General features: G+C 46.3%; 1 pseudogene across 1 annotated transcript; it reads left to right on the top strand.

The window, feature by feature from the left end:
- Positions 1–12,634: 12,634 nt before the first annotated feature.
- Positions 12,635–16,521, top strand: LOC311144358 (UDP-glucuronosyltransferase 2A3-like; annotated as a pseudogene). Its single transcript has 3 exons — positions 12,635–12,689; positions 15,815–16,243; positions 16,285–16,521. The product of its transcript is annotated as a UDP-glucuronosyltransferase 2A3-like (transcript).
- Positions 16,522–17,470: the final 949 nt, after the last annotated feature.

Genomic DNA, 17,470 nt, shown 5'->3' with positions numbered 1-17,470 from the left:
AACACACTAGGTGGCAAAAACAAGACAACTATGAGAGAAAATGCAGTGGCAGAGTGGGCTAGCTTTGTGGTTATATAATAGCCTGTGTCACGTTGTAATGTATCTGTTCATTTACTTCATTTCTGATTTAAAGGACCCTCTTGAACAGCTGCTGATGGAACACCTGGGACTCCCTTGCATGATGAGCACACGATGGCCACTTGACCTGAACCAAAGATCTCTTTGCACAGTTTTGACCATTATCTGTGCCAACCAACAGAGAGTCAGACAGCGCAGTAAATGTTCTCTGCCTTATTTTAATAGCAAGTATTCACACCTTTGGCTATCTATAGGTCCACAACAACTAATTGAAGACTTTCTGCTGTAATGAGCGCTGACCTCTGGCAAAACATTTAATCAAGGAATATTTGCTCTCAATGGTATTGCATCCTCAATGCAGGATAGCACAGTCTGTGGGTGTGTTCAAGCAGATAAAATATGTGATGCATTGTGGGTGAATTGCGACTGAGTAACTGATCTACAAATAATAATAAGTATTTATTTAATATGCAAGGTGATTTGTAGATCAGTCAGTCTTGACTTGGCTGCAAAGTCGGCTGCAATGTTAAACAAGCTCCAGTGTCTACCAAATGTGTCTGATTGTTGTGACATATCAATATGGATGAGCACCCTGGGAGCTTCCAGCCAGGGGCAAAGGGAGACAACACTCCCATCTGCAGAGACATGGATTGCCAGTCATGCTAAATCAAACTCCTATTATGTTTGTATACAGTGCCTTCAGAAAGTATTCACACCTCTTGACTTTTTCCCCAAATTTTTTTGTTACATACTGAATATATAATGGATTAAATTGAGATTTTTTGTCACACAATACTCCATAATGTCAAAGTGGAATAGTTTTACAAATTAATTAAAAATTAAAAGCTGAAATGTCTTGAGTCAATAAGTGTTCAACTCCTTAGTTATAGCAAACATAAATAAGTGCAGGAGTAAAAATGTGCTTAACAAGTCACATAATCGGTTGCATGGACTCACTCTCTTTGCAATAATAGTGTTTAATATGATTTTTGAATGACTACCTCATCTTTGTACCCCACACATACAATTATCTGTAAAGTCCCTCAGTCGAGCAGTGAATTTCAAACACAGATTCAACCACAAAGACCAAGGAGGTTTTCCAATGCCTTGCAAAGAAGGGCACCTATTGGTAGATGGGTAAAAAAGAAAGAAAAAAAAGACATTGAATATCCATTTGAGCATGGTGAAGTTATTAATTACACTTTGAATGGTGTATCAATACACTCAGTCACTACAAAGATACAGGCGTCCTTCCTAATTCAGTTGCCGGAGAGGAAGGAAACCTCAGGGATTTCACCATGAGGCCAATGGTGACTTTAAAACAGTTACAGAGTTATTTTGGCTGTGATAGGAGAAACTGAGGATGGATCAACAACATTGTAGTTACTCCACAATACTAACCTAATTGACAGAGTGAAAAGAAGGACTCCTGTACAAAATAAAAAATATTCCAAAACATGCATCCTGTTTGCAACAAGGCACTAAAGTAATACTGCAAAAAAATTTGCCAAAGCCATTAACTTTTTCTCCTGAATACAAAGTGTTATGTTTGGGGCAAATATAATACAACACATTACTGAGTACCATTCTCCATATTTTCAAGCATAGTGGTGGCTGCATCATGTTATGGGTATGCTTGTATTCTTTAAGGACTGGGGAGTTTTTCAGGGTAAAAAAGAAACGGAATGGAGCTAAGCACAGGCAAAATCCTAGAGGAAAACCTGGTTCAGTTTGCTTTCCACCAGACACTGGGAAATGAATTCACTTTTCAGCAGGACAATAACCTAAAAGACAAGGTCAAATCTACACTGTAGTTGTTTACCAAGAAGACAGTGAATGTTCCTGAGTGGCCAAGTTACAGTTTTGACTTAAATCTACTTGAAAATCTATGGCAAAACCTGAAAATGGTTGTCTAGCCAATTTGACAGAGCTTGAAGAATTTAGAAAATAATAATGGGCAAATGTTGGACATTCCAGATGAGGAAAGCTCTTAGCGACTTATCTAGAAAGACACACAGCTGTAATTGCTGCCAAAGGTGCTTCTACAAAGTGTTGACTCAGGGGTGTGAATACTTATGTAAATTAGATAGTTCTGTATTTAATTTTCAAGAAATCTGCTAAAATTTCTATAAACATGTTTTCAATGTGTCATTATTGGGTATTGTGTGTAGATGGGTGAGAGAAAAAATATATTTAATCAATTTTGAATTCAGGCTGTAACACAACAAAATGTGGAATAAGTCAAGGGGTATGAATACTTTCTGAAGGCACTGTACAAGGGCCAGGGTCAGATTTACTGAGCATTTGTGTGTGTGTACAGCTTGCACGTATGTGTACAGTGCTAGCACCTGTCACGACTTCCGCCGAGGCTGCCTCCCATCCTTGTTCGGGCAGGTTTCGGCGTTCGTCGTCACCAGCTTACTAGCTACTGCCGATCCCATTCTCATCACTCCACTTGTCATGTCTTGTCTTGTCAATCACACACACCTGGTGCTCATTCCCCTAATTAGTATGTGTATAAGTGTTCCCTCTGTTCCCCTTGTCTTTGTGAGTGATTGTTTCATTGTGAGAGCGAGTAGCTCGGTTGAGCTACTCTTCCATTTGTTATTGCCAAGGTGGAATATTTCCCTTGTGATAGTTTCGTTTTGACGCTGGGTGCGTTTTATTTATGTAAACGGAATAAACTCTGGACTTCGGTATTTTACCTCCTGCGCCTGACTCCTTCATTCACACCTCATCACAGCACCTGCTATTTTCCAGAGGTAGTAAACCCTATAGGATTAGCAGAACAAAATGTTAAAGTGCATAAAGTCTTAAAGTTGCAGACTGTTTCATGGTTCTAGCTTTGTTTTACGTATTTTATTCCCTTCTGAAAATAGCAGGTGCAAAAGCTCTGGAAATCAATCTCCTCTGTATTTATGCTTCAGCCCAGCTTCCTCCCTGTGTCTGCTTGTTTCCTTTCCCCATCTCTCTGCCTGTATGTTATACACATGAAAATCTACCCACCTACTGCAGCCATCCACCCATCACACTGTGTACTCACCAGCCTGTCAGTGTCCGCCCTCCCTCCTGTCTACTTGTCTGTCTGTTTGACTTTCTTTTTGTCTCCCTTCTGCCCAACAGTACCAACCCACACTGCACTGACAGCCCACTCTCTACTGTTACTCACTCTCTCTAATGGTGAAGTAGCTGCTCTTAAGTTGTCTGGCGTGTTTGTTAGATTGGAATACCCCTTTGGCCGAGTGTTCTGAGTAGGCCTATTGTCTGCATGTGGCTAAGTGCATCTGAAGTGCAAATAGAAGTGCAAATGTGCAAATATGGAGGAAGCATGGGATGAAACTGAGGACAGTGTACATTGACATAAAAAAAAAAAAATTACATTATTTTTTTTATTGTCATTTAGCAGACGCTCTTATCCAGAGCGACTAGGGTTAAGTGCCTTGCTCAAGGGCACATCGACAGATTTTTCACCTAGTCAGCTCGGGGATTAGAACCAGCGACCTTTCGGTTACTGGCACAACGCTCTTAACCACTAAGCTACCTGCCGCCATCATGTTGCAGCTCTCCACAGTTCAAACACACTGCTGCTAAAATAATTAACAGATTGGATGGAGATCCCGACTGTTAGGCAAGACAATTTCATCATGCAGTAACAATAATGTGTGATTACAAGTCCCAGCAACACTGCTTTGTGTGAGAATGGCCCATTCTTCCCTTGGATGGTCTCCTGACAGACTACAGGTCGCCCCAAGGTCAGGCCCCCCAGATAGCATATACTGTAAACAAATCATACACCATGTTTATTTAAATATTTATGGTTATGTTTATATTGGGGATTTTCAAATGAATCATTTTCCATATTTTACAAATGTTTTATTGAACTTGTATTTTTCGAGGCAAAAATATGTACAGTGAGGGAAAAAAGTATTTGATCCCCTGCTGATTTTGTACGTTTGCCCACTGACAAAGACATGATCAGTCTATAATTTTAATGGTAGGTTTATTTGAACAGTGAGAGACAGAATAACAACAAAAAAATCCAGAAAAACGCATGTCAAAAATGTTATAAAATCATTTGCATTTTAATGAGGGAAATAAGTATTTGACCCCTCTGCAAAACATAACTTAGTACTTGGTGGCAAAACCCTTGTTGGCAATCACAGAGGTCAGACCTTTCTTGTAGTTGGCCACCAGGTTTACACACATCTCAGGAGGGATTTTGTCCCACTCCTCTTTGCAGATCTTCTCCAAGTCATTAAGGTTTCGAGGCTGACGTTTGGCAACTCGAACCTTCAGCCCCCTCCACAGATTTTCTATGTGATTAAGGTCTGGAGACTGGCTAGGCCACTCCAGGACCTTAATGTGCTTCTTCTTGAGCCACTCCTTTGTTGCCTTAGCCGTGTGTTTTGGGTCATTGTCAAGCTGGAATACCCATCCACGACCCATTTTCAATTTTCAGTTCTCACCCAAGATTTGACGGTACATGGCCCTGTCCATCGTCCCTTTGATGCGGTGAAGTTGTCCTGTCCCCTTAGCAGAAAAACACCCCCAAAGCATAATGTTTCCACCTCCATGGTGTTCTTGGGGTCATAGACAGCATTCCTCCTCCTCCAAACACGGTGAGTTGAGTTGATGCCAAAGAGCTCGATTTTGGTCTCATCTGACCACAACACTTTCACCCAGTTCTCCTCTGAATCATTCAGATGTTCATTGGCAAACTTCAGACAGGCCTGTATATGTGCTTTCTTGAGCAGGGGGACCTTGCGGGCGCTGCAGGATTTCAGTCCTTCACGGCGTAGTGTGTTACCAATTGTTTTCTTGGTGACTATGGTCCCAGCTGTAGTTCTGGGCTGATTCCTCACCGTTCTCATGATCATTGCAACTCCACGAGGTGAGATCTTGCATGGAGCCCCAGGCCGAGGGAGATTGACAGTTCTTTTGTGTTTCTTCCATTTGCGAATAATCGCACCAACTGTTGTCACCTTCTCACCAAGCTGCTTGGCCATGGTCATGTAGCCCATTCCAGCCTTGTGTAGGTCTACAATCTTGTCCCTGACATCATTGGAGAGCTCTTTGGTCTTGGCCATGGTGGAGAGTTTGGAATCTGATTGATTGATTGCTTCTGTGGACAGGTGTCTTTTATACAGGTAACAAGCTGAGATTAGGAGCACTCCCCCCACTCAGTGGGCAAACGTACAAAATCAGAAGGGGATCAAATTGTCACGGTTCAGACAGACGACCAGAGGACCACAATTGCGTCACACCAGAAAGTTTATTAAAACTTAAGGGAAAAGGGAAGTAGGGAGTGAATGAAGGCTCCAGGGGTAACAGGGATCCCGTCCAATGTGCTGGGTCTGTGCCCCCCCCAATGGCAGCGATGCGTCCTATGAAGCCGGTGGTGGGTGGTCCAGAAGTCCTGGGGGGGGGAGACACAGACACAACAGGGCGGAATGAAACAAGGCAGCAGTACAGTTCAAGGGAAATCCAAAATACGTAGTAGCAAGGCAGAAGGCTGGTCAGAGTTACCGGGATTGAAGAGTAGTCAGGAGTCGTAATGGCAGAAGCAGGACTGGATCTCCTGGGGCAGAAGAGTATCCAAAAATCAGGCAGGTCCGGGGTCACAAAACCAGGGTGAGCCAGAAGCGCGAGCAAACAGGTTCCGGGTGTGAGCTTTGCAGACGATCTGACACCGGAGAGCTGAAAGACAGGGCCTTAAATACTGGGAGAGGTAGTGGATAATGCAGCGCAGCTGGCAGAGTAATTAGAGCAGAGCAGAGCAGGGACAGGTGGAGCTAGTTAGGCTGAGTAGAGAGAGTGGTGAGCAGAGTGGAAGAAAATTAAGGTGGTAACCCGGTGGAGTGAGAGGCCCATGACAGAACCCCCCCCCCAAGGGACGGCCCCAGAAGTCCCAAGAGCAACACCACGCCGGGCGGGAGGAGGGGAGCCGGAGGAGGGCTAGAACTCCTCCGAACGGTCCGAGTGAACGTCCTCATCCTCGGAGGAAGCCGGAGGGCCGTGGTCGGGAGATGGGACAGGTCCCGAGACAGGATCAGGCACAGGACAGGAAGCCGAGCGGGCAGGACGGTTAGGGACCCCTCTGGGACGGCCCCTACGGATTGCAGGTTGATCAGGATGCCGTTGGTGGAAAGCGGTGATGAGAGTCCTATCCACAATCCGACTAGCTGGCACCCAGGTCCTTTCCTCAGGTCCATAGCCCTCCCAGTCAATGAGGTACTGGAGACCCCTACCCCTCCGTCTGGACCGAAGCAGGCGGCGGACGGTGTAAACCAGACCACCATCGACGAGCCGTGGAGGAGGAGGACAAGGCGCAGCAGGGACCAGCGGACTCTCATGGATGGGCTTAATCTTAGACACATGGAAAGTGGGGTGCACCCTCAGGGAATTAGGTAGTTGGAGCCGGACAGCAGTTGGGCTAATCACTCTTATGATAGGGAATGGGCCAATGAACCGAGGTGCCAGCTTCTGCGACTCCACCCTGAGTGGCAGGTTCTTCGATGACAACCACACCCTTTGACCAACATGGTAGGTGGGTGCAGGAATTCTCCGACGGTTGGCCCCGGTAGTGTAGCTGGCAACGGATCTGAGGAGTGTGGCTCGGGCTTGTGACCAGGTGCGGCGACATCGACGGGCAAAAGCAAGTGCAGATGGGCAAGTAACCTCCTCTTCCTGGCTGGCAAATAGAGGAGGCTGGTATCCATAAACACATTGGAAAGGGGACATACCGATGGCAGAGCAGGTCAGAGAATTGTGTGCGTACTCCACCCATGTCAATTGCTGCGACCAGGAGTGGGGGTTGCGTGAAGTCATGCATCGCAGTGCCTTCTCGAGCTCCTGATTAGCCCGCTCTGACTGCCCATTGGATTGGGGATGGAATCCGGAAGTCAGACTGACTGTGGCTCCCAGCAGGTGACAGAACTCCTTCCAAAAAGCGGAGGAGAATTGTGGACCACGGTCAGAAACAACATCCTTTGGCAGTCCGTGGATCCGGAAGACGTGTTCCAGGACCACCTGGGCGGTCTCCTTGGCGGTTGGGAGCTTGGGGAGGGGAATGAAGTGTGCCATCTTGCTGAAACGGTCAACGATGGTGAGAATGACGGTCATGCCACTTGAAGGGGGCAGCCCCGTGACAAAGTCAAGGGCGATGTGAGACCAGGGACGTCTGGGCACAGGCAGGGGCTGCAGCAATCCGGCTGGGGGCTGGCAGGACGACTTGTGTTGGTTGCAGATGGGGCAGGCTTGGACGAATTCCCGTACATCCTTCCTCAGAGAGGGCCACCAGAACCTCTGGGCGAGCAGGTTGTAAGTGCGGGTGGAGCCAGGGTGACAAGCTAGGCGGGAGTCATGTCCCCACTGAACGACCTGGGACCTCAGGTCTTCGGGGACAAAAAGGCGGTCAGCTGGGCAAGTGCTGGGACCTGGCTGGTTACGGAGAGCCTCCAGCACCTGTTCCTCAACAGCCCAGGTCAGAGCTGCAACGATGCAGGGACTTGGCAGAATCGCCACAGGGTCCTTGGAGGGGGTGTCATCCTTCTGGAATTGACGGGAGAGGGCGTCTGGCTTGGTGTTGCGTGATCCAGGCCGGTATGACAGAGTGAAATTAAACCTGGTGAAGAACAGGGCCCAGCGGGACTGCCTGGAGTTCAACCGTTTGGCCGTGCGGATGTACTCCAAGTTCTTATGATCGGTCCAAACGAGAAATGGAATGGTGGACCCCTCCAGCCAGTGACGCCACTCCTCCAAGGCAAGCTTCACAGCCAGCAGCTCACGGTTCCCTATGTCGTAATTGCACTCAGAGGGGGACAACCGACGTGAGAAAAAGGCACAGGGATGGAGCTTCCTATCCTCCGCAGCCCACTGAGAAATTACAGCACCAACTCCCACATCCGAGGCGTCCACCTCCACAATGAATTGCCGGTCCACATCAGGCATCTGGAGGATGGGAGCGGAGGTGAACCTCACCTTGAGGGTACTGAAGGCTTTGTCGGCTGCTGGGGTCCAGGTGAAGGGTTGCTTGGTGCTGGTTAGAGCAGTGAGAGGGGCAGCAACGGTACTGTAGTTCCGGATAAACTTCCTATAAAAGTTAGCAAACCCCAGAAACTGTTGCAGCTTCTTTCTGTTCTCCGGAACTGGCCATGAAGTGACTGCTGATACTTTGGCAGGATCCATTTGGATACTTCCCTCTGCCACTATGTACCCCAGGAAGGCCACTGTCTTGACGTGAAACTCACATTTCTCTGCCTTGGCGTAGAGGGAATTCTCCAGAAGACGATGAAGGACTTGCTGGACATGGCGGGTGTGTTCAGACAGGTTTCTGGAGTAGATTAAGATGTCATCCAGGTAAACGAAGACAAACTTGTTTAACATGTCCCGCAGTACATCATTCACTAGAGCCTGGAACACAGCAGGAGCATTGGTGAGGCCAAAAGGCATAACCAGATACTCGTAGTGGCCTGTTGGTGTATTGAATGCGGTTTTCCATTCATCTCCCTCCCGGATCCGCACTAGGTGGTAAGCGTTTCTGAGATCCAACTTGGTAAAAACAGTGGCTCCCTGGAGCAACTCAAAAGCAGAGGTGAGCAGAGGCAGAGGGTAACGGTTTTTCACTGTGATGTCGTTGAGTCCCCTGTAGTCGATGCAGGGGCGAAGAGATCCGTCCTTCTTCCCCACAAAGAAGAAGCCAGCACCAGCAGGAGATGAAGATGAACGGATTAATCCTGCGGACAGAGAGCCATTGATGTAGTCCTCCATGGACTTTCTTTCAGGAGCAGACAACGAATAAAGACGACCCTTTGGAGGGGCTGTTCCAGGGAGGAGGTCGATGGCACAGTCGTACGGTCGGTGAGGGGGCAGAGATGTGGCTCTTGCTTTGTTAAACACCTCTCTGAGACCATGGTAGCATTCTGGGACATTGGAGAGGTCAGGAGCGGAGTTAGTAGGTACTGGCCGAGGGGGTAGTGCGGCAGCAAGCAGGCAGGTTCGGTGGCAGTCCTCTCCCCACTCCCTGATCACCCCGGTCACCCAGTCGAGCTGAGGGTTGTGCCGGCGGAGCCATGGGTAACCCAGGATGAGGGGTTGGCCTGGAGAGGGGAGCAGGTGAAACTGGATAGTTTCTTGATGGTTTCCGGACAGACCCATCGAGACCGGGGCCGTGACATGAGTGACCGATCCGAGTAAGTGTCCGTCCAGTGCCCGGGCAGGAATAGGAGGTGTCAAACGGAGGTTCTCCAGTCCCAGTTGGCGTGCCAGCTTGATGTCCATTATGTTGGCTTCGGCGCCAGAATCCACCAGAGCAGCCAGGGTGTGAGTTGAGTCAGAGAGGCGGAGGTGAACTTGCAGCAGGGGTTTGCGGTCGGAGGACTGGATGGTCATTGAACTCAACCGGACTCCCCCTATGCCCGGTGAGCTTCGGCACTTTAAAGGGCAGGTTACCACACGATGTCCATCACCTCCACAATAGAGGCAGAGGTTTGAGGTGAAGCGGCGCTGGCGCTCTGCAGGAGTGAGAGAGGCTCGCCCAATCTCCATAGGCTCAGACTGATCAAGCTGACCTGGGTGAGTGGCAGTAGATGACAGGAGCCCAGTCGGATCTCTCCGAATGCCGGTAGTAGGTGGACCTTGGCGCCCCCTCTCACGACGACGGGTCTGTATCCTTCTGTCGATCCTGACAGTCAGTGCGATGGCTTCATCAAGAGTGGAAGGCAGTTCATGGGAGACCAACTCGTCCTTGATATAGTCAGCCAAACTATGGAAGAACGCGTCCACCAACGATGGTGTGTTCCAAGAACTTCGTCTAGCCAGGGTTCGGAAGTCGATGGAATGGTCTGCGACTGTACGTCTGCCTTGTCGAATACTGAACAGTTCACGAGACGCCTCTGCGGTTGGTGAATCCAGGTCGAACACCCTCAGCATCTCCTCAGCAAACAGGTCGAAGGTTGCACATGCGGGGGTTTGACGTTCGAACTCTGCTGTTCCCCAGAGTCGAGCTCGGCCCGTCAGGTGAGTGATGGCATACCCAACTTTAGCCCCCTCCGTGGCGAAGGTCCTTGGCTGCAAGGAGAACTGAAGTCGGCAGCTAGTCAGGAATGGCCGGACCTGGGTTGAATCGCCGTTGAACCGCTCGGGGTTTCCAATCTTGGGTTCCGGAGCAGCGGCTGCAATGACCGGGGCAGGTAACTCGGGGGCAGGGCTGGTGGGCAGACTGGCTGGGGTAAGGTTGGTGAGGAGTTGAATGATCATGGCGAGTTGTTGTTGCTGCTGCTGGAACTGCTGCTCATGCTCATCGGTTTCCATGTCGGGGAAAGTGTGCGCTGAGTCCATAATGGTCAGATCGTACTGTCACGGTTCAGACAGACGACCAGAGGACCACAATTGCGTCACACCAGAAAGTTTATTAAAACTTAAGGGAAAAGGGAAGTAGGGAGTGAATGAAGGCTCCAGGGGTAACAGGGATCCCGTCCAATGTGCTGGGTCTGTGCCCCCCCCAATGGCAGCGATGCGTCCTATGAAGCCGGTGGTGGGTGGTCCAGAAGTCCTGGGGGGGGGAGACACAGACACAACAGGGCGGAATGAAACAAGGCAGCAGTACAGTTCAAGGGAAATCCAAAATACGTAGTAGCAAGGCAGAAGGCTGGTCAGAGTTACCGGGATTGAAGAGTAGTCAGGAGTCGTAATGGCAGAAGCAGGACTGGATCTCCTGGGGCAGAAGAGTATCCAAAAATCAGGCAGGTCCGGGGTCACAAAACCAGGGTGAGCCAGAAGCGCGAGCAAACAGGTTCCGGGTGTGAGCTTTGCAGACGATCTGACACCGGAGAGCTGAAAGACAGGGCCTTAAATACTGGGAGAGGTAGTGGATAATGCAGCGCAGCTGGCAGAGTAATTAGAGCAGAGCAGAGCAGGGACAGGTGGAGCTAGTTAGGCTGAGTAGAGAGAGTGGTGAGCAGAGTGGAAGAAAATTAAGGTGGTAACCCGGTGGAGTGAGAGGCCCATGACACAAATACTTTTTTCCCTCACTGTACATGTATGTTTTGAGTATCTGTTGTCAACTCCATCAGTGGCTTATCAACTCCCTCATTGATGGCTAACCCCCTTACGAATTTTTTTTTGTCAGTATTCAGATTTTTTTTTTAAATCACTGTTACACAACATATGCTTAAACAATTGAGGTATTTGCTGTTGTAGACCTAAGGGATAATGTTTGCTTTATAAATGTTGTTTTATGTTCTAAATCTTGAAAAACATGCTAAAATGCTAACAAAATTAGAAAAATAAATTTGGAGATTTGTATTACATGTTTGAATAATCTAATGTTAGAATTAAACAATCAAGGCCTTTAAAAACTTGTTGGATAATAATTGTAAACATGAAACGCATTTTATGATGTCTGATGGAGTTGACATAAATCCTGTTAGTTGCATTTTATGAAAAAATAATATATATATTAGGAGGTTGTTCCTTTACAGCAGGGGCCTCCAACCTTTTCGAGCATGAGAGATTCTTTAAAAAATGAAACATTTTCTGAGCTGCTTATTTTTTTCTAGCTTTCAAATAGGCCCATTCTTCTCTTCTCCTCTTCCCTTCAACTCTTCTCTGGGTCCTTAGTGTACAAGAGTACAACTCTAAGAGGGGCCCTATGAAATATCAGATTTTCTCCACAAATTCTATTTTATATTTTCCCAAATTATGTTTACTCAGTTTAAGTTGTCTGGTTTTAGATTTTGTTTAGTTTTGCACTCTCAAAATTACAATTGTTCATAGAGAAACAACGAAATTGGATGTTCTGAGTCCATGTCAATGCTTAAATCACATCAGAAGACCATTATTTTTAGGTCTGGAAGAAAACAGATTTTTTTGTTGTTGGTGTAATTCCCCTTTAAGAGTGGTCTGAGTTGGGAGGGGAAAATGGAAAACTAGCTGTTATTGGCACCGGGCAGAGAGGTTTGGAACTCTATTTCTTATTGGTCTATTAACTAATTTGGCCAAAATGCCATCCCACCAAAACAGGCTGAAATTTCAGGCGGTCTGTTCAAACAAACAGCTATTACGCTTTTTCACAATTTCACAGTATTATTCCAACCTCATAGTGTGCAATTGTCCTTCATATATGATTTTTGGGGCACCATGATGTTTTAATAAACATCTTTATTTTGGATTCAAGCCTCAGTTTTGGATTTATTCATTTTTTTCGACAGTGTGCGGGTCTCCATCTCTTCCAGTATTCTATTCAGTGGTAAGGACCTTAACCGTTTACTGCAGTGGGCTAAATCAGGGCCACACAGAGTGTTTCTCGGTAGTCTTAAACAAATCCACTTTGAAACAAAATTACACACCTCACACACATGGTTATGGGCTTAAGAAAAGAAGACACCTGTGCAATGTCAGATATAGAATTGAAATGTATTCACTTTTGAGTTTGCATCCCAAAATTACACTTTATATACATCACAGAATACTGAAATATAACAAACCTGTTTGACATAGAAACACCAGGTTAAAAAATAAATATAAAAAAATGAATCTTTATGAAATTATAAAAAATATGGATAACATTCCATCCATTGACTGCAGGAAAGGGCTACAAGAGCGCAGCGTGGGTAAAATCACTAGGGAAGCCAAGCCAGAAAAAAAAGCCATATTACAACCTATATGATAATTGCATTGTTTGCTCTATAACCTGTTAGTTCATATGCCTTGCGACCATGACATACAATGGGGAAAAAAAGTATTTAGTCAGCCACCAATTGTGCAAGTTCTCCCACTTAAAAAGATGAGAGAGGCCTGTAATTTTCATCATAGGTACACGTCAACTATGACAGACAAAATGAGAAAAAAAAATCCAGAGAATCACATTGTAGGATTTTGTATTAATTTATTTGCAAATTATGGTGGAAAATAAGTATTTGGTCAATAACAAAAGTTTCTCAATACTTTGTTATATACCCTTTGTTGGCAATGACACAGGTCAAACGTTTTCTGTAAGTCTTCACAAGGTTTTCACACACTGTTGCTGGTATTTTGGCCCATTCCTCCATGCAGATCTCCTCTAGAGCAGTGATGTTTTGGGGCTGTCGCTGGGCAACACAGACTTTCAACTCCCTCCAAAGATTTTCTATGGGGTTGAGATCTGGAGACTGGCTAGGGCACTCCAGGACCTTGAAATGCTTCTTACGAAGCCACTCCTTCGTTGCCCGGGCAGTGTGTTTGGGATCATTGTCATGCTGAAAGACCCAGCCACGTTTCATCTTCAATGCCCTTGCTGATGGAAGGAGGTTTTCACTCAAAATCTCACGATACATGGCCCCATTCATTCTTTCCTTTACACGGATCAGTCGTCCTGGTCCCTTTGCAGAAAAAAAGCCCCAAAGCATGATGTTTCCACCCCCATGTTTCACAGTAGGTATGGTGTTCTTTGGATGCAACTCAGCATTCTTTGTCCTCCGAACACGACGAGTTGAGTTTTTACCAAAAAGTTCTATTTTGGTTTCATCTGACCATATGACATTCTCCCAATCCTCTTCTGGATCATCCAAATGCACTCTGGCAAACTTCAGACGGGCCTGGACATGTACTGGCTTAAGCAGGGGGACACGTCTGGCACTGCAGGATTTGAGTCCCTGGCGGCGTAGTGTGTTACTGATGGTAGGCTTTGTTACTTTGGTCCCAGCTCTCTGCAGGTCATTCACTAGGTCCCCCCGTGTGGTTCTGTGATCATTTTGACCCCACGGGGTGAGATCTTGCGTGGAGCCCCAGATCGAGGGAGATTATCAGTGGTCTTGTATGTCTTCCATTTCGTAATAATTGCTCCCACAGTTGATTTCTTCAAACCAAGCTGCTTACCTATTGCAGATTCAGTCTTCCCAGCCTGGTGCAGGCCTACAATTTTATTTCTGGTGTCCTTTGACAGCTCTTTGGTCTTGGCCATAGTGGAGTTTGGAGTGTGACGGTTTGAGGTTGTGGACAGGTGTCTTTTATACTGATAACAAGTTCAAACAGGTGCCATTAATACAGGTAATGAGTGGAGGACAGAGGAGCCTCTTAAAGAAGAAGTTACAGGTCTGTGAGAGCCAGAAATCTTGCTTGTTTGTAGGTGACCAAATACTTATTTTCCACCATAATTTGCAAATAAATTCATAAAAAATCCTACAATGTGATTTTCTGGATTTTTTCCCCTCAATTTGTCTGTCATAGTTGACGTGTACCTATGATGAAAATTACAGGCCTCTCTCATCTTTTTAAGTGGGAGAACTTGCACAATTGGTGGCTGACTAAATACTTTTCCCCCCCACTGTATAGGCCTAAAGTCGAGACAATAAGAAGACACAGTGGCAGAATAAATTCAACCACACCTTTGTTTCATCACAAAACCGGAGAGCAACCTCTATCCGGTGAAATCCACAAAGCATATTGCATGTAACAAACAGTTACATGACCTACAGCATGGTCAAGCAAGTTAATGTTAATTTTCAGACCACTAAACAACTATTGATTTAGAACCACGGAGAGTTACTGCAAGTCGCAAAGAAAACAGGAGCTGCCTTCACTATTCCAGCACAATTTCAACCAACATTTCAATATCATCAAATCGCCTATGCTGTGGTGAGGGGATGGACGGAGTCAGGCGCAGGAGTGTGAAGAAGGAATATGCTTTATTCAGCCCAATAAGGTAGTCTGCAGCAATGCGTAAACACGATCCCAGTGCGACTTAAATGCGTACTGGGAACCAAACATACACATGTAAATATTCCTGCCGATAAAATAACAAAATGCTCCACCGAGCTAGCGATACCTCCACAAAGTAACAATCACACACAAAGACAAGGGGGGCAGAGGGAACACGTATACAGGTACTGATGAGGGGATATGAACCAGGTGTGTGGAAAACAAGACAAAACAAATGGAATGATGAGATGAGGAGCAGCAGTGGCTAGAAGGCCGGTGACGACGAACGCCGAAGCCTGTCCGAACAAGAAGAGGAGGCAGCTTCGGAGGAAGTCGTGACATATGCTTAGTGTAATACAGTGACAACTAAAATATGCCAAAAACAATTTTGTCCAATCAACGTAAGCTAAATATGATGTGGCTGTCCATAGTTCTGATTTGTGTCTGTGTGTGCGTGTGCGTTCGTGCAAATAGAAAAAACATGTTGACTTACTCTACTTGTAGAGAAACGTCAATGCCATCATCCTCTCTTTCATGTTGACGAAACGGTCTATCACTCTGTCATACAGTACACGCTTATATTTTTGTTGGTCCTAGGCTACCTGGCTAAGATCCTTGCTCGCTAGCCTAACTTCCTTTCATGGGCAACGTTAGCTAGTTAACATTAGCCTTCTACATCTAGCTACATATTGAACTTCCATCCTTTCAGCCACACCTAAAATCAAGCACAAAACCATGCAATCTCCATAGACAAGCAGTACAATGGTCTTACTGAGAACTTTCAATGTGGCACCATCATAGGATGCCACCTTATCAACAAGTCAGTTTGTCAAATTTCTGCCCTGCTAGAGCTGCCCCGGTCAACTGTAAGTGCTGTTATTGTGAAGTGGAAACGTCTAGGAGCAACAACGGCTCAGCCGCGAAGTGGTAGGCCACAAAAGCTCACACAACGGGACCGGCGAATGCTGAAGCGTCTGTCCTCGGTTGCAACACTCACTACCAAGTTCCAAACTGCCTCTGGAAGCAACGTCAGCACAATCGCATATATCCTAAACCCTAGCTAAACTTTGTCACTTTGACCCTGACGTTCACTACATGACGTTCTTCCAGGCAGCATATATTTGGCTCATAAGGAATTACTTTACCTTTGAGTTTCCGCGTCACACCATGCCAAAAGTGGTCTACATGGGCAGCTTCCAGTGCAAGCCCTCCAAGCCGCTTCCCCAGGACATGGAGGACTTTGTCCAGAGCTCTGGGGACCATGGGGTCATCATTATATCCCTGGGGACCTTGTAAGGACAGTTTTCTGTGGACATCGCTGAGGACATTGCCACTGCATTTGCCCAACTGCCTCAGAAGGTCATCTGGAGGCACACTGGGAAGAGATCCGCCTCCATGTGCAACAACACCTTACTGGTGGACTGGCTCCCCCAGAACGACCTCCTGGGACACTGGGGCACCAACGGAGTCCAGGAGGCCATCTACCAAGGTGTCCCCATAGTCGGCCTCCCGTTGATAACGTCAACAGGATGAGGGCTAAGGGAGTGGCTAAGATAGTGGACATCGCCACCTTAGACAACGATGTCTTCCTGGAGGCAGTGAAGGCTGCGCTCTATGTGCCGTCCTACAGGGAGAACACGCAAAGGCTGTCCAGGCTGCACATGGACCAGCCCATTAAGCCACTGGACCTTGCCATGTTCTGGATCCAGTTTGTGATACGGAACAAAGGAGCAGCTCATCTGAGGACAGTCCTACAAGATATCCTGATTCACCTACCACTCTGTTGAAGCCATAGCCACGCTGCTAGCAGTTATGTTGCTCATAACTATGGTTAGCATGTTAGCTGTTCGGTTTTTATGGCGTAAGGTGCTTTGTGGGAGGAAAGTAAAACATGAATGATACAGATGTGTTTTGAGTTGGTAATTAGGAATATCAATATATTATAAAATTATCAAGGAATCCATCATTAATCAAATATTCAAAATATGATTTGCTGGTAGTCTTTCTAAAACCTTTCTTTCTGCAAAATCCATAAGAATTGCCGCAATAATTTATGCTAGTATTTAAAATTATACAGTTTTGGCAATATCTTTGCATTTCATTTTTAAGCTGTTAAAATGTTATCCTCACTCATTAAGTACAGCTTGAGCAGTTGTGGAGTTCAGGATTAAGTTTAATCTTATTCTGCCCAAATCCTAATTTTAACCATTAGTGGATGAAATACCAAACTGATTTTAGATCAGTGTCTATGAGTAACTTCACCCTACTCCTTGTTTTGCAGTACTTTAGGTCTTGGGGAAGGACAACTTCCTGTGCGATACTAAGCTAGCTTCGATTAGCTGTCATCCGCTACACTTTCCCATCACAGCTACAGGCCTGAGTGGCTGCTGTGCCAGCCTCTTGTTTAGTGCCGGAGAATATCGGTCAACATGGTCAGGGCTCGTCTCCACCAGCCCCCATACTCTCTCAGTGCATCAGGAGGAAAACAGATTCTAACCTCCAAATAATGTTACTCAATATTTACTGAATAGATCATGAACACAGAGTAAAGTATTCATGCATTACTGAAAGCTCTTTCCAATATTGTTGATGAAAACACTATACAGTATTAAACACAGAGAATGTCTCAAATACAAGGTCTTGAGGATTGCTGGGTGAATACAGATTGCCATCATTGGCAGGATGTTTCGGGAAAGGGAAGAGAGGTCAGAGTAGA

The sequence above is a fragment of the Coregonus lavaretus genome (assembly GCF_964263955.1).
Source record: "Coregonus lavaretus genome assembly, chromosome: 17".
Taxonomy (NCBI): domain Eukaryota; kingdom Metazoa; phylum Chordata; class Actinopteri; order Salmoniformes; family Salmonidae; genus Coregonus; species Coregonus lavaretus.
The sequence above is the reverse complement of the archived record's forward strand: the minus strand, read 5'-3'. Positions and strand labels throughout refer to the sequence as shown.